At 40.9% G+C, this 22746-nt stretch overlaps 1 protein-coding gene across 3 annotated transcripts in view; it reads left to right on the top strand.

The window, feature by feature from the left end:
* The window catches only part of DPT (dermatopontin), a 407189-nt gene that overhangs the window by 347500 nt on the left and 36943 nt on the right, over window positions 1-22746 (top strand). For 2 of the 3 annotated variants that reach the window (XM_055111860.2, XM_003824615.6), the window contains one exon: window positions 21979-22105. The exons of the other annotated variant lie outside the window; for it this stretch is intronic. The gene's annotated coding sequence lies outside the window, so the exon portion shown is untranslated. The remainder of the gene's footprint in view (window positions 1-21978; window positions 22106-22746) is intronic. 3 annotated transcript variants of the gene reach the window in all.

Raw genomic sequence — 22746 nt, forward strand, 5'->3', positions numbered from 1 at the left:
ATTAATGTCACTAATACAACGCAGTGGTTCTGTTAAGCAGTCAGTCCTTTGGTAGTAAGAGTTTATGATCAACCTGGCCACAAGGAAAAGCAAAGGAAATATAGTAGAATGAAATGCACAGATTCCATGACTTAGAAGAAATATGGGATGAAGAATTTTGAAAAATGACCTTAAAGGCATTTATTCAGGACAGATGGTCATACTGTTTCTGATAAAAGTCAGTCTGCTCTAAGGGGGCCTCAGCTTTAGAACTGCATTTTAATGAGAAGGATTCTTAACTTAGTTATCATATGGCATAGGGGTGTTGGTGATAATTTCATTCATTCCACAAATATTTTTACTGCCTACCATGTGCAAAAGTTTTCAAAATAAAATAACTGACACATTCAGAGTAGTGTGGTACATATAATTTCTTGTCAACCGGATTGGAATTATTCGGAGTAAAACTGAAGAAGGCCAATTTAGCCTTTGTATTTTCTGCTTGCTCTTCTAGCATTCTCCTGCTCCAGGTACCTCCAGCCTCCTCCCACCTCCCACCACATCCCATCTCAGCTCATGTCCTTAGTTGTTTTCTAGGCTCTCCCCTCTTCTCGATGCAATCAAATCCTATCTTTCCTTGCCCATCGTGTCTTTGGTTTCCTCAATGCCCCAGATTCAGGTATATGTGTGAAATTGAACTGGGAGACCATATTTTATATTATATTCATGAGTTACCATCTCATTCAAGTGTTACACATTCCAGAAATATTTACTCCAGAAAGGGAGGTAGCTGGGGACTCAACACCTTGGCTCAAGGAACTGAATCTAATAGGATTTCAGTCTCTACAACAGGAAGATGAGAGGCATACAGATCTTTCTGCTTCCTCCTACTCTGACATTTTCCAAAAAAATGGGAAGAAGTAAAAGATCGTGCAGTGAGAACAGCGTGCCAGATACTGAACTGGACTTAAATAAATAAGACAGTCTAAGTAAATTTTTAAGTTAAAAAAAAGTAGGCAATTTGGAGAGCACTAAGATACCCAATAGTTTTCAGTCCAAATGGAGATTTTAGCCATGTTATGATTGTGACATGATCTTGCCATTATCTGCGTATGTCGAAATTGCCTATGTTTGCCGCCTTTCACTTCCCACCTGACATGTCTCCTGTTTGACCTGTTGGAGCAATTTTTAAAATGCTCCAGTTCATTAAGTAGATTTTTAAAAGGGAATCTATGACTGTATCAACACAGTGCTTCTGTTAAGTCATCGATGCTTTAGTTTGTTTTTCTAACATTCTGAAACAGTGGTCACATGGAGGTGGTGGAGGGGGTGTTTCTTAAGCCAAATTAAGCCAATGAGGTTTCATTAGTAGATATTAGTTCTTACCAAAATGTGATAATTTTGTGTATATTCACAGTTGGAGCCAAATATTTTTTCCTGGGGAAATATCTTTGAAATCATAGTGCAAGTAGAAAGTTTAATTCATTAGGAAAATTCAGTTTTATTTAAAAATATACAAAAGGAACTCAAGGCTTATAATTTAGTCATTCGATTAAAACTTTATAGTACTATATGGATTAAAAGTCGGAAGATATCAGATCTTTCATTTTTAACTTGATATTCTCTGGGATATTGAATTTTAAATTGTTATATTTGAAGGAAAAGCGGTGCCCTTGTGTTTTACATCCTCTTGGTATTCATTCTTAGTATTCAAACTATCCAAAACACTATGCAACAATCCTTTAGAACACGGACCTGCAGTCCGTGGATAAATTCAAGGTGTCCATAAAGTTTCTGAAAAGAAATGTTGAAAGTCAAATGTATGTACTTTCTTCTGGAAAGAAGGTTCACAGTTTTCATCAGATTCTCCAAGTTATCTATGATCTCCAAAATGTTAAGCCCAATTGTCTTGGAGATGAGCTAACCAGTCATCTCATTGTACCAATTGGGAAACTGCCCACCTGCTCCCAAACTTATATGGCTAAGCAACTTGCCTGACATCCTCCATGAGCGCAGCAGATCCTGGGCATGAACAGAAATCTGTGGACTTCCAGGAACATAAGAATTAGAACCATTCCCACCAACACCAATATCCCCTGGACCTTTCAGGCAAACAATAGATACTAAATTTAGTTTTTGAAAATATTCTTGGCTCGGCATGGTAGTTCACGCCTGTAATCCCAGCACTTTGGGAGACCAAGGCAGGTGGATCACGAAGTCAGGGGTTCAAGACCAGCCTGGTCAAGATGGTGAAACCCCATCTCTACTAAAAATACAAAAATTAACCAGGCGTGGTGGTGGGCACCTATAATCCCAGCTACTCGGGAGATTGAGGCAGAGAATTGCTTGAATCCGAGAGGCAGAGTTTGCAGTGAGCCAAGATAGCGTCACTGCACTCCAGCCTGTGTGAGAGCAAGACTCTTGGAAAAAAAAAAAAATCTTTTCACTTTAACTTATAAATTACCCTTTAACATTGAGGAGGAGCTGGGATTGTATCAGTGAGACACTGTATTTCTTAGGTTTGCCATCACCCAATTTGGCACTGATTTAGGACAGGGGCTGCATATGTGTTTGAATAAACACTCCCTCCCTCATTGTCTCCCATACTTCATCCTGCATACAAACTTGATGCCTATAGCAAGGGTTTGGTCTCCTTTGATTAAGCCCTGGAGTTGAGGGCGGGGGGTGTTATCCGCTTTTCTTTCATGGAAAAGTACTCCCATATCTAGCCCCGATTCCTGAAACCTCATACCACAGTTCTCTTCCCAGGACTTTCAGGTGTGAGGGGTTTGCACAACAGTGTCTTGGACAATAACAGAGAAGATAAAATTTCACAGATAAGGAGGAGGTGGTGTGCGTGGAAACTTGCAGTGGTTTAATTTCCATCCCCTTCTCCCCACGCCCAATCTCTCAGTGGGATGCTTGTCTGCACGTATAACTATGAATTATAGAGCTCCCATAAAAATGTGAGTAATCACCCAGTTAATATTTACATACACAACATGTAAACTCCTTTGTCTTTAGCTGGGTGACAGTAAATAATGTTGAATCTGAAAGGTAAAAATCATCTGTCAGCAGCTGAGTGATCTTGATTCCTTTTTGTGGAAAACTTGGGAAAAATTGCCCAATTCATCCGTACATCAATGCTTCTCAAGCAACTTGCTTAATATTAATAAGCAATCTTATTATTATTGCTTATTGTGTGAAGCAATTATTATTATTATTATTATTATTGCTTATAAGTGTGAAGCAATCTAGTAATTGATTCACACTTTTCTTTCTGACACATAAATATTTTTCTCAATTATTCCCATCTCTTTTTCTCACTCGCAATCAATTTCCCGACCATCCATGTTAGAGTGACTGTTAAACATGGTTTACTTCTTGCTAGCTTTATTGTTGTTTAGGGGACATGATAACTGTCTTCCTAGTTATCATCTTAGTAGAAAAGCTTTCTGTTTTAATTTGTCATTTCAGTTCAGTTCAACAATGTCTTCTGAGCCTTTACTATGTAACCCCCACTAATTGTGAGGACCTCATCACTGAAACAGTCTTTGTCCTTAAGGAGCACATGAGCTTGTATAGATGTTTTATATATGCTACTAATTTTTACACATGGCAATATGACAATTTCATGTTGAAAAGAAATGCACTACAGACAGTGTGTTATGGCAGCACAGGGAGCAATTACAGAAAAAGCTTCAGACAGGAGGATGCTGCTGAGTTGAGCTCTTATTGCCTAGCAGAGTTAATAGGCATCCTTTATTGACTGCTTGCTACCAAGCATTGTGCTCAGTCTTTCACATGCATTTTCTTATGTTATACAAGAATCCTGTGAGGCAGACAATGTTATTATTCCTACTTTACAGTTGGGCGAACACAGGCTTTGAGTTCAAATAACTTTAACTGCCAAAGGAGTTCTTGCTGACTCCACAGTCTCTCCCCTCGCCACTCCACCACACACCTACTCATTTGAGTAGATTTTTTAAACAGACAGAAGATGGAAAGCATTCCAGGCTGCACTTCTATGTTTACTGAATGAGGAGGGAATGTGGAGTCTGGTGGCAGGATTGTGGCAGGCTAGAAAAATAGCCTTGGAATGATTCTCAACTACCAAGAGGTTACTATGTGCCAAGCAGTGCCTGAGTACTTCACAGACATGATTATCATTTAATCCTTATAATAATCTTGAGAACTGGATATTATTATCTCAATTTTTACAATTGTGGAGACTCAGAGAGTTTAACTGTACTTGCTTGAGACATCAAAGAATATTGAAGAGCAGGGATTTGATCTGTAGTCTGGCTAGGATCTTTAGGACCTCTTTAATCCATTACAGGGAAAGGAGCTTTCACAACCGTGATCAAGAACTTCCTGTCTTTAACTATTATTATACCTTCACTTCCTTTCTTTCTTAAGCCCAGGACCAGAAAGCAAATTAAAAATTCAATGCAATTCCCATCAAAATACCAAATACCATCATTCTTCACAGAACTTGAAAAAACAATCCTAAAATTCATATAGAACCAAAAAAGTACCTTCATAGCTGAAGCAACACTAACCAAAAAGAGCAAATCTAGAGGCATCACATTACCTAACTTCAAACTATACTAGCAAAGACTATAGTCACCAAAACAGCATGGTACTGGTATAAAAACAGGCACACAGAATAATGGAACAAAATAGAGAACCAGCAATAAAGCCAAATACTTACACCCAACTAGTATTTGACAAAGCAAACAAAAACGTAAAGTGGGGAAAGGACACCCTATTCAACAACTGGTGCTGGGATAATTGGCAAGCCATATGTAGAGGAATGAAACTGGAGTCTCATGTCTCATCTTATACAAATATCAACTCAAGGTGGATCAAAGACTTACATCTAAGACCTGAAACCATAAAAATTCTAGAAGATAACAGTGGAAAAACCTTCTAGACAGTAACTTAGGCAAAAACTTCATGACTAAGAACCCAAAAGCAAATGCAACAAAAACAAAAATAAATAAATGGGACCTAATTAAGGAAATTAAAGAAAAAGCTTCTGTGCAGCAAAAGAAATAATCAGGAGAGTACACAGACAACCCACAGAGTGGGAGAAAAATTTTTGCAATCTATGCATCTGACAGAGGACTAATATCCAGAATCTAAAAAGAACTCAAACAAATCAGCAAGAAAAAAAATAGTAATCCATGTCCCCTAAGGACATGAATAGATAATTCTCAAAAGAGGATATATAAATGGCCAAGAAACATGAAAAACATGCTCAACATCACTAATGATCAGGGAAATGCAAGTGAAAACCACAATGCAATACCACCTTACTCCTGCAAGAATGGACATAATAAAAAAATTAAAAAAAATAGCTGTTGGCATGAGTATGGTGACAAAGGAACACTTTTACACTGCTGGTGGGCATGTAAACTAGTACAACCACTATGGAAAACAGTGTGAAGATTCCTTAAAGAACTAAAAATAGAGCTACCATTTGATCCAGCAATCCCACTACTGGGTATCACCCAGAGGAAAATAATTCATTACATGAAAAAGACACTTGCACACACATAGTTACAGCAGCACAATTTGCATTTGCAAAAAGTATGGAATCAGCCCAAATGCCCATCAGTCAATTAGTGGATAAAGAAAATGTGATACATATATATATAGATATATATACACACACACACACACACACACACACACACACACACCATGGAATACCTCTCAGACATAAAAAGGAATGAAATAATGACATTTGCCGCAATCTAGATGGAGTTGGAGACCATTATTCTAAGTGAAGTAACTCAGGAATGGAAAACCAAACATCATATTTTCTCATTTATAAGTGAAAGCTAAGCTATGAGGAAGCAAAGGCATAAGAATGATACAACGGCCAGCCTGGCCAACATAGTGAAACCCCGTCTCTACTAAAAATACAAAAATTAGCCAGGTGTGGTGGCACGAACCTGTTGTCCAAGCTGCTCAGGAGGCTGAGGCAGGAGAATTGCTTGAACCTGGGATGCAGAGGTTACAGTGAACCAAGATCATGCCACTGCACTCCAACCTCGGCAACAGAGAAAGTCTCCAGCTCAAAAACAAAAAACAAAACAAACAAACAAAAAACAAAAACAAACAAACAAACAAAAACTTTGGAGCTTTGGGGAGTCGAGGGAAGGGTGGGAGGGAGGTGAGGGATAAAAGACTACACACTGAATACAGCGTACACTGATTTGGTGATGGGTGTTGTGTGCACCAAAATCTCAGAAATCACCACTTAAAAAACATATCCATGTAACCAAACACCACCTCTTTTCCAAAAACTATAAGAATAATAAATAAATAAATAAAATAAAAATCTGTACACTGGCCAAAACAAAACAAATAATAATAATAACAATAAAAGATTTCTAGATCCCTGCCATCAAATTGCTTTCCTATTGTCAGCTGGAATATTAGCAGCTGGAGGGTAAACCGGCAATAAGGAAGAAGTGGGAGTAGACTAATTCTCACCATGACCCTTCAAGATGAGTAGTCCTTTCTACATTTCCACATTGTGCAAACAAAGGAACTCATACAAAGAAAGTGAATAACCTTAGCTAAAAATCAGATAGTAATTTAGAGGCAGAAGTGATTAATATATCATTGGATAATATTTATGGAGCTTACCATTATATAAGACACACTATATTCATATATTTACCCAAAAAGCTATTTTCCAAAGCTATTTTTCTAGAGTTCCAGTCAAAATTTGTAGATGAGTCTCCTTCCTTACAGTTTCAATTTGGGGTTTTCTATTCCTTAAGAAGTTTTTGGAGCTTTGTATTGGGCTTGCCATAAATGGCAACAAATACTCCTTTGCCATTCTTTCATGAAATATCCTTGGAGCAACCCCATCAGAAGCTACTTTCACAGATCTGCATTATCTCTACCAAGGATGTAGAGGAGATTCCCATGATTCCAGGGCCCTGGGGAAATTGTGAGATGTACTTCCTTCTCCATCCCAGAAAAGTGAAATAGAGTGTTTCTCTGCTGGCCATAGGATAAATGCCCAAATATCTGTTGGGCGCTTAATTGCACTAGTAATTGATGGAGAAGCACTCCATAACACTCAGATGCACTCAGAAGAACCAACTGACAGTCATGCATGTCAAAGTGCTGCTTAAAGGTGAAGTGCTGTCACTAAACTATGTGGATGTCCTAATGCTGCTCAGGGTTTAAAATTCTGTAATAGCAACAGTGAATATTTATTGAGCATCTATAATGGGCTAGATACTCTGCTAGAAATGGGATTTAACAGTGAATAATACAACGTTTCCACCACCAGAGATCTTAAAATCTATTAAGTTGGTGCAAAAGTAATTGTGGTTTTTGTCATTACTTTCAACAGCAAAAACCGCAATGACTTTTTCACCAACCTAATAGAAAAAGCTTCTAGATTTGCATATGTTGAATCAGCCTTGCATCCCAGGGATGAAGCCCACTTGATCATGGTGGATAAGCTTTTTGATGTGCTGCTGAATTCAGTTTGCCAGTATTTTATTGAGGATTTTTGCATCGATGTTCATCAGGGATATTGGTCTAAAATTCTCTTTTTTTGTTGTGTCTCTGCCAGGCTTTGGTATCAGGATGATGCTGGCCTCATAAAATGAGTTTAGGAAGGATTCCCTCTTTTTCTGTTGATTGGAATAGTTTCAGAAGGAATGGTACCAGCTCCTCCTTGTACCTCTGGTACAATTTGGCTGTGAATCCATCTGGTCCTGGACTTTTTTTGATTGGTAGGCTATTGATTATTGCCTCAGTTTCAGAGCCTATTATTGGTCTATTCAGGGATTCAACTTCTTCCTGCTTTAGTCTTGGGAGGGTGTATGTGTCGAGGAATTTATCCATTTCTTCTAGATTTTCTAGTTTATTTGCGTAGAGGTGTTTATAGTATTCCCTAATGGTAGTTTGTATTTCTGTGGGATCGGTGGTGATATCCCCTTTATCATTTTTTCTTGTGTCTATTTGATTCTTCTCTCTTTTCTTCTTTATTAGTCCTGCTAGCGGTCTATCAATTTTGTTGATCTTTTCAAAAAACCAGCTCCTGGATTCATTTATTTTTTGAAGGGTTTTTTGTGTCTCTATTTCCTTCAGTTCTGCTCTGATCTTAGTTATTTCTTGCCTTCTGCTAGCTTTTGAATGTGTATGCTCTTGCTTCTCTAGTTCTTTTAATTGTGATGTTAGGGGGTCAATTTTAGATCTTTCCTGCTTTCTCTTGTGAGCATTTAGTGCTATAAAGCATATAAACAGAACCAAAGACAAAAACCATATGGTTATCTCAATAGATGCAGACAAGGTCTTTGACAAAATTCAACAACGCTTCATGCTAAAAACTCTCAATAAATTAGGTATTGATGGGACATATCTCAAAATAATAAGAGCTATCTGTGACAAACCCACAGCCAATATCATAATGAATGGGCAAAAACTGGAAGCATTCCCTTTGAAAACTGGCACAAGACTGGGATGCCCTCTCTCACCACTCCTATTCAACATAGTGTTGGAAGTTCTGGCCAAGGCAATCAGGCAGGAGAAGGAAATAAAGCGTATTCAATTAGGAAAAGAGGAAGTCAAATTGTCCCCGTTTGCAGATGACATGATTGTATATCCAGAAAACCCCATCGTCTCAGCCCAAAATCTCCTTAAGCTGATAGGCAACTTCAGCGAAGTCTCAGGACACAAAATCAGTGGGCAAAAATCACAAGCATTCTTACACACCAATAACAGACAAACAGAGAGCCAAATCATGAGTGAACTCCCATTCACAATTGCTTCAAAGAGAATAAAATACCTAGGAATCCAACTTACAAGGGACGTGAAGGACCTCTTCAAGGAGAACTACAAACCACTGCTCAATGAAATAAAAGAGGATACAAACAAATGGAAGAACATTCCATGCTCATGGGTAGGAAGAATCAATATCGTGAAAATGGCCATACTGCTCAAGGTAATTTATAGATTCAATGCCATCCCCATCAAGCTACCAATGACTTTCTTCACAGAATTGGAAAAAACTACTTTAAAGTTCATATGGAACCAAAAAAGAGCCCACATTGCCAAGTCAATCCTAAGCCAAAAGAACAAAGCTGGAGGCGTCATGCTACCTGACTTCAAACTATGCTACAAGGCTACAGTAACCAAAGCAGCATGGTACTGGTACCAAAACAGAGATATAGACCAATCGAACAGAACAGAGCCCTCAGAAATAATGCTGCGTATCTACAACTATCTGATCTTTGACAAACCTGAGAAAAACAAGAAATGGGGAAAGGATTCCCTATTTAATAAATGGTGCTGGCAAAACTGGCTAGCCATATGTAGAAAGCTGAAACTGGATCCCTTCCTTACACCTTATACAAAAATTAATTCAAGATGGATTAAAGACTTAAACAGTAGACCTAAAACCATAAAAACCCTAGAAGAAAACCTAGGCAATACCATTCAGGACATAGGCATGGGCAAGGACTTCATGTCTAAAACACCAAAAGCAATGGCAACAAAAGCCAAAATTGACAAATGGGATCTAATTAAACTAAAGAGCTTCTGCACAGCAAAAGAAACTACCATCAGAGTGAACAGGCAACCTACAGAATGGGAGAAAATTTTTGCAATCTACTCATCTGACAAAGGGCTAATATCCAGAATCTACAATGAACTCAAATTTACAAGAAAAAAAACAAAAAACCCCATCAAAAAGTGGGTGAAGGATATGAACAGACACTTCTCAAAAGAAGACATCTATGCAGCCAAAAGGCACATGAAAAAATGGTCATCATCACTGGCCATCAGAGAAATGCAAATCAAAAACACAATGAGTTACCATTTCACACCAGTTAGAATGGCGATCATTAAAAAGTCAGGAAACAACAGGTGCTGGAGAGGATGTGGAGAAATAGGAACACTTTTACACTGTTGGTGGGAGTGTAAACTAGTTCAACCATTGTGGAAGTCAGTGTGGCGATTCCTCAGGGATCTAGAACTAGAAATAGCATTTGACCCAGCCATCCCATTACTGGGTATATACCCAAAGGATTATAAATCATGCTGCTACAAAGACACATGCACACGTATGTTTATGGCGGCACTATTCACAATAGCAAAGACTCAGAACCAACCCAAATGTCCAACAATGATAGACTGGATTAAGAAAATGTGGCACACATACACCATGGAGTACTATGCAGCCATAAAAAATGATGAGTTCATGTCCTTTGTAGGGACGTAGATGAAGCTGGAAACCATCATTCTCTGCAAACTATCGCAATGACAAAAAACCAAACACTGCATCTTCTCACTCATAGGTGGGAATTGAACAATGAGAACATATGGACGCAGAAAGGGGGACATCACACACTGGGGCCTGTTGTGGGGTGGGGGGAGGGGGGAGGTATAGCATTTGGAGATATACCTAATGTTAAATGACGAGTTACTGGCTTCAGCACACCGACATGGCACATGTAACATGTATACATAAGTAACTAACCTGCACGTTGTGCACATGTACCCTAAAACTTAAAGAAAAAAAAAAAAGAAAAAGCTTCTAGAAAGTAAACAGTTAAGCACAGTAAAGTTTGGGAAGTGGTATAACACTCGAAACAGGAATGCCAGGAGGGGCACTGTGCAGCTGGGAGGGCCTTGCGCGGCTTCCCAGGGGAGGTGCACCGAAGCTGAAGTCTGCAGGGTGAATTGGGGTGAGTCTGGTGAATGGAGAAGAGGACACAGAGTGTTCCATGCCATGTGAAGACCAGACAAAGGCCAGGAAGTAAGAATGATCATGGTGTTTTCAGGTACCTAGATGTAATTCATGTGACTGAATCATACCGTTCCTGGGAAGAAGCAGGGGCAGACTGTGAGAGGACAGCTCCTTTTCTTTCTCAGTAACCGATTCTGTCCCGTAACTAATAATTTAATAGTGATGTTGAGGTTTCAGAGACAGAAGTATTATCAATGCTAAAAAAAAGTATTCATCTTTTCAAGAACATATTTTAAATATAGAATCCGTGAATGTTAGAGTTGGAAAAGGCCTCTTATCTAACCCAATCCCTTGGTTTAACAAATGTGGAGACTGAAGCTCAGAGAGGTTTGATGACTTATCCAAGGTCCCCAGCAAGTTTTAATAAATGCTTTTGCTTGAATCAGTGCATAGACGTATTACATTCCTGGATGGGAAGAATGTGTATTGTCAAAAGAGTGCTTTTTTAGATCCAGGTATAGGATTCACATAACTCTAATTACAGTGGCAAAAGGATTATTTATAAACAATTCACCCAATCATTCCAGGAGTCAGTGACACTTAAGTTTTCAAGTCATTCAGGGTAACTGTCTATTTCACAGTGCATTCTAAGCAGAAAGTAGAATGGAATAGAGATCAGCCATTTCCCCACATACACAAGGTACTTTCATAGGTTATAACTCACTTCTCATGAGTAAGAGTACATTTTAAGAACACACTTTCTGAGGAAATATTCTTGTCCTTAATACTGTTCATCAGTCTGACTGGTGGCCAGCAAGCTAATGTAAAGGTAAGCCTTTGACACCACAATGAAAGGAAACCTGCAAAGGCAACTGTCAGTTATCCCTGACTCAGAGCCTTCCATTCCAGCCCGTGAAAACACTTCCTATGTTTTTCTTCTTCCTTCCAACTTCAATGATAATTAATGCTCCTATAATATCTTTTATCCAGGGAGCTCTAAGAAGGGATTGACTAGCATTACAGTGTTGGTTCCTCTCTGATTAGCCATGGGAAAATGTCAGTTCTTGTTGTTCAGGAAAATTACTGCCCTTTCCAATTTAGGGCACTACACACCTTCTAAATCATCATTCTTAGGCCAGTGGAGGGAAGTGCCTATGTCAGAGGGGAGGCTGAAAGCTAAACATGGGAGGGACTTTGTCAGGGACCTAGCATATTGCTCAGATGGCAGTGTTTCAGGAGGCTCTGACTCTGGGACGATCGATGCTATGGCAGTGCTGCGTGTTCCAGGAGCCTCACCCACCAGGCTGCTGTCTCTGGCGTGCTGCAGAGTACTTTAAGTATCATGATTTGAAATCATGAGCTGCCTATAAGCCACCTTTTGATGTTTCATGAATCTATTTCAGTTGCTAATGGTTGTGTGTGCGTGTGTTTACACATGTGTGTGTTTAGCTCCTAACAAGACAGTAAGGAGACAAAAATTGTAGAGTCTGGGACACCTCCATTCAGAACTATGCAATATCACTTGTAGGGTGTCCAAGTAGTTAGAGACAATGATTGCTTCGATGGGAAAATTAGCATTTTATACTCTACTCTTTTAGGACTCATCCAGCATTGTAATAAGGGTCTAGCTTTAGAGCTAGACTCAGACTGCCTCACACTATAGGGAAAGATGAGATGGTGAATTTTAAAGTCAGAATTCTTGGGTACAAATCCCAGGTGCTCCACTATTTGGCAGTGTGACCTTGGCAATTAATTAACCTTTTCTTATCAAACAGTTTTCTCATGTCTAAATGTGTATAATCCTGTCTCAAAGATAGTTGTGGGATTAATTGTGATAATGAATATAAAGAGCTTAGCATGGTGTCAGCACATCCCGTGCAGATGGTGGCTCTTATGTCATAGAGTGGTTGCTGCTGCTGCACTTGCTTACTGAGTTAAGCCAGGTACTTCTTTGCCTTTGTAAAAAGGAATGAATTTTTTTTCCTCTGTTTTCTCAGGATTTTTTTTTTAACTTATAAACTGAGACCTGGAAAAAAAAATATTTACTCTCTCAGGCCCTTTTCCACCTAATAATCCTTCCCCTAATATGTTGCTTTTGCATTTCTTTTTCTTCTGCTGATCTCATTAAAAGAAGATATTATATGATTATCAGATTGTTTCTAGAGGATTAGGGTTTGATGAAGAATTCTCATTAACATTTGGTATCAGAATGAAAACCTCCATAAGCCAGATAACAGTGCATATCATTTACCATTTATTAGGTGCCTGACACCTTTCAAGTGTTTTACATATGTTGATTTATTTAATTTCTCACAATTGTATGAGGTAGAAACTGCTAATTTTTCCATTTTTCAGAGGGAAAAACAGAGGCACAGAAACACTAATTAATTTGCTGAGGTTATGCCACCTCGTCTTCCCGGGGTCTACTAAATGTTGGAGTCTGTGGCGAGTACTAAATGTGAAGGAAGCTGTATTTGGGATCTGCAAATCCCAGTGAAGATGAGGTGAGGAAAGAGGGGATGTGTGAGGTGATATTCAGCAGATGTGGCCCCTGGGCACCTGGACTTCTCTAGAATGTTTGCAAGGAGAAAGTGTGCCTCAGAGCAGACTGTGGAAGGAAGAAAGGAAGGAGAGATGTTTCTTCACACATTTTCCTCCGTCTCTCATTCCCCTTCGCTTGAGATTCCCTCCTCTCCTCCCCAAGAGCTCCCTGCCCCTCACTGCCAGGGTTTGTCATGCAGTCCCTCAGCTTAGCAGCTGCTCAGGAAGCAGACACTGATGTTCCATCCAAGTTAAAATGTGGAGGGACAACCTGGTGCAAGTGGCGTCTGTCAGAGAGAAAAGGAAGGTGGTTTAGAGAAGCTGAGAAGGCCTGCCACGATTGCGTGGTATTCACTCAGGTGTAACTAGAAGGATGACTGTATCACCCCAATGATGGAACCCCCTTGAGCCCAGATGATTTAATTTCCTAGAGATACCATCACAAATACCACCAATCTGATGGTTTAAAATAAGAGAAATTTACTCTTACCATTCTGGAGGCCAGAAGTCAAAACTCAAGATGTCATCAAGACCATATTCCTTCCAAAGGCTCTAAGCAAGAATCCTTCCTTGACTCATCCTAGCTCCTGGTGGCTCCCAGCAATCCTTTGAGCCCCTTGGCTTGTAGATGCATCTCTCCAATCTCTGCCTCCATCTTGGTATCATCCCTTCCTCTGTGTCCCTCTATGTCCTCTCATCTTATAAGGACACCAGTCATTGGCCCATAGCCTCCCTCTAACTGCAGTATGACTTCATCTTGAGTTTTTAACTAATTACATCTGCAAAGATCTTTGCTCCAAACAAAGTCACATTCTCAGTTTTGGGATAGGCAGACATTTTGGGAGGACACTATGTAACCCACTACACCAGGTCTTAGATTATGTGCTGTTGGCTGTGGTAAAATAAACTGAGCCAGTACGCCCTTACCTGAGAGAGAACAAGGACCATTTAGTGCCTTTGTAAGGCATCAGGTCAAAATTCTTAAAATCAGAATATCTCAGGAAGTATTGATCATTGATAAAGTTACTTGATAGCTACTAAGGATTGTGGGTTATAATGCATTTTCTTTGGGATGGTCAACTGAGATGAGCTGTCTGATCTAGCCATACTGTTACAAAAAATATTACCTTGATGCAGAAGCCATCTAAGTAGGAATGGACACATCTATACACACACACACACACACACACACACACACACACATAGGTAAATAGAGAGAAAAAGGGAGAATAAGTTTTACACGACACTACTTATGATACTATTATATTCATATAGCTGAAAAAAAACAAATTTCTTTGCATTTTGTGCATTTGGAGACTTTTCTTTTAGTTGAAGCTATGGGTTATTTTGGTATACAAAACATGACACTTTTTGCAGTTTTTCCTCTTCGTTTTTTGAATTACATTTTTTTCTCTAAAGCCATCTCATTTTGGATATTGCCACGTGATGTGCTTTTCATTATTATTTTTTCTGTAATATTACTACCCAGAAGGTCACATTATTTCAAGTCTTGCTTCAGTGACTCCTGAAAGCATTTTTTAGGATAAAGGGTACAAATTGAGAAAAGAGGAGCGGAGAGTGCCTTTACTTCATTGATGTGGGTCTATTTCAACTCATCTGTGCAAGACAACACTGATTCAATATCCGCAATCAATACACCAGGCCGAGTTGGGCTCTATGGACACAGTGGTGAATGCAAGGGCGTCTTTCCTGCTTTCAGACGGCTTGTCTGGCTTACCAAACAGCAGCTGCTCAGATATACTGGGGTCATCTGTCAATCAATGAAAAGTCAGAAAAACTGTACTTTCTTTTTTGTTGTTTTTGTTTTTAAGAGACTGGGTCTTGCTCTGTCACCTAGATTGGAATGCAGTGGTGCAATCATAGCTCACTGCAGCCTTGCACTCTTGCACTCTTGGGCCCAAGATATCCTCCTCCATCAGCCTCCCAAGTAGCTAGGACAAAAGCCATGCACCATGCCCAGCTAATTTTTTTTTTTTTTTTTTTTTTTTTTTTTGCAGACGGAGTCTCGCTCTGTTACCCAGACTGGAGTACAGCGGCCCAATCTTGGCTCACTGCAAGCTCCACCTCCCAGGTTCACGCCATTTTCCTGCCTCAGCCTCCTGAGTAGCTGGGACTACAGCCATCTGCCACCATGCCTGGCTAATTTTTTATGTTTTTAGTAGAGACGGGGTTTCACCGTGTTAGCCAGGATGGTCTCGATCTCCTGACCTCATGATCTGCCCGCCTTGGCCTCCCAAAGTGCTGGGATTACAGGTGTGAGCCACCACGCTCGGCCGCCCAGCTAATTTTTAATAAAAATTTTGTAGAGACAGGATCTTGCTCTGTTATCCAGTCTCCTCTTGAACTCCTGACCTCAAGAGATACTCCTGCCTCAGTCTCCCAAAGTGCTGGGACTACAAACATAAGCCACCATGCCTGGCCAAAAACTGTACTTTCTGAGCTACTTCCTGATCTAAATTTCATATCTTGGGAGGCATCGGATAAACAGAATTCACCTCTTGATCCTTAAGGTAGATCCTTATGAGGTCAAAAGACTGCATGTGACCTCACAGGTCATTTGGTCCAGTCTGCTGATTTCAGTGAACAGACATATGACAAATATTTATTGAATGTCTGCAATGCAGCAGACACAGTACTAATACCCTGAAGAAACAACCGTATGTAAAATCAGGCACAGGACTGGCCCTCTTGGAACTTATAGTCTAGTATGGGGAATCAGATGTTCTCAAATAATTATACAAATACATAGAAAATTGTGATTGGAATAAGGGCTCTGAGGGGGTTTATGCAGTCCTGTGAGAGTGTGGGGAATTTTCTGATCTGATACAACCCTGAGAGGTTCTTCATTTTGAGAGCACAAGCTTTGTTTTATAACAGGCTTCAAAACAGATCTTCTCTACCAGCTGGGTAACCCTGGGCAATTTTCTCCCTAAGCATCATCACCCTCACTTGTAAAATCGAGAGGATGTGTCTTTCAAAGAGTATGGAGATGACATTCAATATAATGGATATAAAAGTTTGTACCACAGTTAGACCTACTGATGTAAGCATGCAGGTTGGCAAGATCTCACTTTCCTTTGCTCAGGAAGATCTCCAGGCCCAGGGACAACATGGCCTAGTGGGAAGCCTGACACACACATAAGGACAAATCAGAGGGATTCCCAGTTGATTTTCAGGAGAAGGTTTACCTTTGACTTCCTGAAGGGAAATGGTTACAGAGGTGTTTGGATGGAATGATATTAGAGTTAAGGGTAGAAAAATGGTGGAAGTGGTGCTGGCTTTGCATTGAAGAGGGAAGCACATGGATGCTTCCCAACATCACACAGCTGGGGAGGACTTTCTTCTCCCCATGAGCACCTAAGGACCACAAGAAACTGGAGACAGATGCCCAGTGCTGGAGACAGTCACATTGTTTCAGGATCTTCCTTGGATCAAATCCAGACAGTTGTTCTTTATATCAGTCAGTTCCTGGCAGGAAACAGGTCCATATTCAACAGTAGTGACTGGAGAGAATTAATGAAATAACTATGTACAGAGATGTGAGCAGGGTTAATTGTGAACATCCCAGGGCCAGCTACAGCTATAAACCACGGTAAGACCACCCCTGTAGTCTTAAAGCTGCAGGGTGAGGGAGTGAGGTTGCTGGAACCTAGCAGAAGCATTTACCTTGGAAAGGGGGCCAGCCAGCAAAAGCTAAGGCTGCATGGAGAGAAACCTGGCCACTGCCAACCAGGCCTTGGTGGCAGGGAGCCAGGGGAATTCATATTTTGACCCCTCTCCTGATCCTTCCATATTCTGCTGGTGCCTCTCATTGGCCAAGCCCAAGCAGGAACCAGAGGGCAAGAGAGCACCTTAAGGTGGCACATAAAGCCTCCTAGAACACAGTGCAGGAAAGAGAAAGATCTGAAAAGTAAATAGGGAATATTCAGTACATCCCCTTGCAAAATGACATCTGATTGTTTTTTGTACCAGCAGTACCAGGCTCTGTTCCAAGCACGGTACATTTACATGTATTGTCTCATTTAGTTTTCATGATAAATTAAAGTATGTGCATTTCTATTTGAGTGCATGTGCACGTGCATATACTCTGCAGAGCTTTAGCAACACAGCAAAGATGCCATAGCCCCGTTGGTGTCTTTTTCGGCTAAGCCAACCCACTGTTGTAGAGAGTTGAATTATTTTGGTAGTTGTTAATATTGCAGCATTTTAAAAAGCTGGGGTAGAAAATAGTACTCATTAGTGTGCAGCGTGCTCAGCTCCAGGCTGTTGACAGGCATGAGAAGAAGGCTGAGCTGCTGCCTTTCCTGCAGTTCTCAGTTCTGCTCTGTCACTGCCTGTGTGGGCGGTGTGTGACAGGAGGCAAGTGGTGGGCTCCCTGAAAGCAGGATTAGGGTGCAAAGCCCTCAGCAGAGCCCACAGGCCACAGAGCCAGGGGAGTATTTCTACTGTAACCAACGACAGGGTAGTTGGCAGAGGAGCCCTGCCTGGTTCTGCCTCATACTTTGGAAGCTTACAAAATCATAAACATCCTTATGCACCTTAGCCTGTGGTTTTACACTTCGGGATGCATAAAAGTCATGTGGGAAAGCTCGTTAAAAAGGCAGATTCCGCCTGGGCGCAGTGGCTCATGCCTGTAATCCCAGCACTTTGGGAGGCCAAGGCGGGCAGATCATGAGGTCAAGAGATGAAGACCATCCTGGCCAACATGGTGAAACCTCATCTCTACTAAAAATGCAAAAATTAGCTGGGCACGGTGGCGCGCCTGGAGTCCCAGCTACTCGGGAGGCTGAGGCAGGAGAATTGCCTGAACTGGGAGGTGGAGGTTGCAGTGAGCCGAGATCACGCCACTGCACTCCAGCCTGGTGACAGAGCAAGACTCCCTCTAAAAAAAAAAAAATGGCAGCTTCCAGGGCCCCACCTCCAGGATTCCACCGAAGCAAGGCTGTCAAAAACTCAGGAATCTTCCTCTAACATGCCTCCATGGCTGTGATGCAGGTGGTCTGTGGACCTCACATGTATCAATACTTTGGGGTGGGTGTGTGTTTTTAGAGCTGGGAGAGACAGTATGCTTCTTAGGTGACCAAGTCCATTATCTGAAGTTGATGTACCATGATTGGACAATGCTGAAAAGAGGTGCCAATCTGTAGCTTCAGGAATGGGAGCAAGAATGTGTGAATCTTGGTTAAAGAGCAAGCCGAGCTTGATCAGAGGAAGCAGCACACAGAAAACGCACTGGAGGACGGCACCAGCAGAGATGTCCTGTATGGGAAGATGTTATTTTCAGGGAGGCTGCTCCTCCTGCTAAAGCCCTGCCCCCACCACCTGCCTTCAGGATGGTAGGAGGGAAAGGCTTGGACAAACTGTGTGAACTGGCAAAGTGCTCTAGAATTGGCCACCTTGCTTCCCTAAAGGATGTGTCACCAAATCCCTCAATGCCGTGTCCTCCAAGAGAACTGGCAGGTCTCAAACTAGGGAACATTGGCTTATGCCCAAGCCCTGTCACCCAATATTTCTGTAACTTTGGGCATCACTGTACCTCTCAAAGCCTCTATTTCCAAACTGATAAAATGGAAATAAGAAAGCCAACTTTACTACCATCACCAATGCAAAGATGAACTGAGATCTGTTAAATCCCTGCACGTGGAAAAGAATAAATATTTATTGAGTGCTGGATTGTGTGGTTTATATACATTGTGCAAAATGCTACACAAATGAAAGGGGCTGTTATTTATTTTATAAACCTTAGGTTTACACACTTAAAAACCCAATTTCAAATTAGAAAATTTGGCTTAAAATGACATCACTTAAGTACTTTCTGATTAAATTGTTTTCTTTCTTTGCCCCCGTTTGTATCCAAATCTCTCCAATGAACCTCCTCCCGCGCTTTTTTTTAACCATGGTCTCTAGCGGGTCATGAGCTCAGAGGTTGTAACCAGTATCCTGATCTCTGTTCCTCCACTTATGAGCATATAATATATTTACTAAAGCAATATTTCCAGCACCTACACATACATCTCTGTGCTTCATTCATCCTCACAGACCCCAGAACACTAATTAGGCACTTGGGCCCTGAAGCTTCCTTCTGTGAGTGTCTCAGAGCTAACCTGGCTTAGCACCACCCCATCCCCATCCCCATCCCTACTCTCACCCCAAGACACAGTCCTGGTTCCCAAGCTCACAAGTTCCCAAGCTTCTTCTCCACCACGATAGCTCCTCCATCTGCCTACTGTTCCCAAGCCTCCTGAATTCTCTACCCTCACTCTGCCTTTAGTGCTCAGCCCTGTTATCCTGACACCTCTCCCTGCAAACTCACTCTCAGGAACCTCTGCGATTGACATTCATCCACATATTAATGGAACTCCAGAGAGTGGTGAAGCCATATTCCCCCAGCTTTACTCATTCCCAAACCCCTCCAGTCATCATCTGCACAAGAACACTCTTCTGCCCTGCGGAGTCCTGGGGCTGTTCATTACACTAATATGCATGATTGTTCCCTCAACTCCAGCTTCTAGTGTTACCCTGAGGTCAGACTAACAATGTACATTTGTTTCAAGCTTTACACTTGACAAAGTCTTTGCAAGACCACTATTTGATATGACTGTCACAATAATCTCGTGGTAAGTGGCTGGTGTTGTGATTATCCTCCATTTTACAGATGATAAAACAAAGGTTGTGGGTTTTGTCTGATTCAGTGGTTCTCAACCAGAGATGATTTTTCCCTCCAGGAGACATTTAGCAATGTCTGGAACATTTTTGATTGTCACAGTGGTGGAAGAGAAGATGCTACTGGCATCTAGTGGATAGAGGCCAGGGATGCTGTCCAACATCCTATAATACACAGGGCAGCCAGCCTCCACAACAAAAAACTATCTGACCCAAATCAGAAGGTCATTTTGATTACTTGCAGAACCAGAACTTTAACTTAGATATTTGGATTTTAGGAGTCTCTGCTCTTCTCACAACCATCTGCCACTGCTCTGAGGCCCTGCTGTGACCATTTGGCACTTGGGGTAGTATAGTTACTAACAAATTCAAGTCACCTTTCTGTACTAGCTGTGAAAATTGGGGTGAGCTACCAGTGATCTCTGAACCTAATTTTCTTAGAACTGCTGGAAGGTCAATTGGTCTATCATATGTAAAGCACATAGTACAGTATTTAGCACACAGTAGGTGCACCTTATTCTACTCCTCCCAATCTTCTCTATTTCCTCAACTTGGATTGTCACTCTTTCTCCTGCTGCTTCCAGTATGAGCGTTTTTAACCTTATTGGTGGCCCTCAAGGCTAACCCCAAATGATATGACAGTGGGTTCCACAATTGATCTTAAAAAGCAATGGGTCATGCAAGGGTGGCAAGTTTACTGAAGGTGAGGACAGCCTGGGTGTACTGAGGCTATTGAATGCCTCTCTCAGCTAAACCGTGAAACTGGCACAGACTCATTTTGGAGGAAAGCCACGGATGGCTCAGCATACACTTGCTGGGAAGTTTGTGATAGTACTCTGGCCACCTAGAGCTGCAGCCAAGTCCTGATTATACACAGGAGTTAAAAGGGAAAAAAGACAGCAGGCAAAATGGAATCCTCCAATAACTCACGGTCAATATTTTGGGTTAAGCATCCATTCATCTGGGGCTACCAGCTTCACCCAGGCACTAGCATGAGCCTTGCCTTCTCCTGTCTGAGCAGCCCTCCTCGGGGCCAGCACGTCACATCTGGAATTCTCCAGTGGATCAGGTCTGCTCCAGGGTGACGTCTGTAAGACTACATCATTCCCTCCCAATATATAATAGCAGCTACCCCAATCCAGAAAGTGTAAAAGTAACTTAGGAATGAGTTGATTCTAGGGCCATTCTAGGGGCTCTCAATTAAAATTGGGCAAAGTATTATATTCAGAATCTCTCAAAAAGGGATTATATGTTTGAGAAAGCTGCCAGACAAGAGTGGATCCAGGTCGCAAAAAGTGTCACCAGAGTGGCTATGAGTTCCTACACCTTTCAGAAGAACCCAGACTTAATAAGCATTGGTGAGGATGTGGAGAAGAAATTGGAGCTCTCATACACTGCTGGTAAGAATGTAAAATGGCACGATTGCTTTGGAAAACAGTTTGGCAGGTCATTAAAAGATTAAACAAAAATTACCGTATAACCCAGCAATTCCACTCCTGAGTATATACCTGAGAGAAATGAAAACATATGTCCACACATATACTTCTACATACATGTTTGTAGCAACACTGTTCATAATAGCCAAAAAGTGGAAACAACTCAAATGTCCATCAACTTATAAATGGATAAATAATATATGGTAGATGTATACTGTAGAGTATTATCTGGCATTATAAAGAAATGAACTAGTGATACATGCTGCAAAATGGATGAACCTTATGAACCACTAACATAAAACATGCTAAGTGAAAGAACCTATTCATGAAAGACCACATATTGAATGATTCTATTCATATGAAATATCCAGAACAGACAAATCCATAGAGACACAAAGTAGATTGATTGTTGCCTAGGGCTAAAGGATGAAGGGAAATGGAGAGCGACTACTGATGTGTTCAGGGTTTCTTGTTGGGTGGTTAAAATATTCTAAAATTGCTTGTGGTGGTGGTTGCATAAACTCTGTCAACATACTAATTTAAGGGATATATTGAATTATATACCTTAAGTGGTGAATTGTATGGTATGTTAATTATATCTCAATACAGCTGAAGAAGGAGGAGGATAAGGAGAGAGAAAAGAAGAATAAGAGAAAGAAGAAAAAGAAGAATGGAGACTTTTGAATGCTCTTTGTCAGAATCTCCAAAATATCTCAAGTCCATTATCTACTAGGAGGTAAGATAGCCCAGTGGTGAATTGTGTGGGCGCCAGAATCAAAATTAGTGAACTGAGTTATATAGGCTTCAGTATCACTACATAACTTCTTGAGAAGTGACACCTGGAATTTGGGTAGAGTGTTCGGCATTATCTGCTATACAGTAGTTCTCACTTTAGTCAGTATCAGGTTACCTAAAGGGCTTGTTCAAACACACATTGCTGGGCTCTACTCCTACAGTGTCTGATTCAGTAGGTCTGAGAGGGGCCGGAGGATTTGCATTTCTAACAAGTTCCCAGGTGATGCTGATGCTGCTGGTTTTAGAGCAACACCCCAAAAACTACTTACTGAACATTTAGTTCTTTAAAGTCCCCAGGGTCTATTGAGTAGACTTTTCAAATAACAGCAGAAATGCGTAGCGCAAATTAGTTATATGTGTATGTTAATATACATACTTCATAAGTGCATTATTTGACAATTGTTCCTAAATGTTATAATTAGTAACTGTAACTTTGATGAAATGATGGAAGGAATTGCAGAATGGGAATCAGAAGACATGGGGTCATATCCTTCCAGTTCTAGAAATTTGGCCCAAAATGTTCTCTCACCACAGTTTCCCCATCTGTGAGAAACTAATTCCAATAATGCCTCACTAACATAT

The sequence above is a fragment of the Pan paniscus genome, chromosome 1, assembly GCF_029289425.2.
Source record: "Pan paniscus chromosome 1, NHGRI_mPanPan1-v2.0_pri, whole genome shotgun sequence".
Classification (NCBI taxonomy): domain Eukaryota; kingdom Metazoa; phylum Chordata; class Mammalia; order Primates; family Hominidae; genus Pan; species Pan paniscus.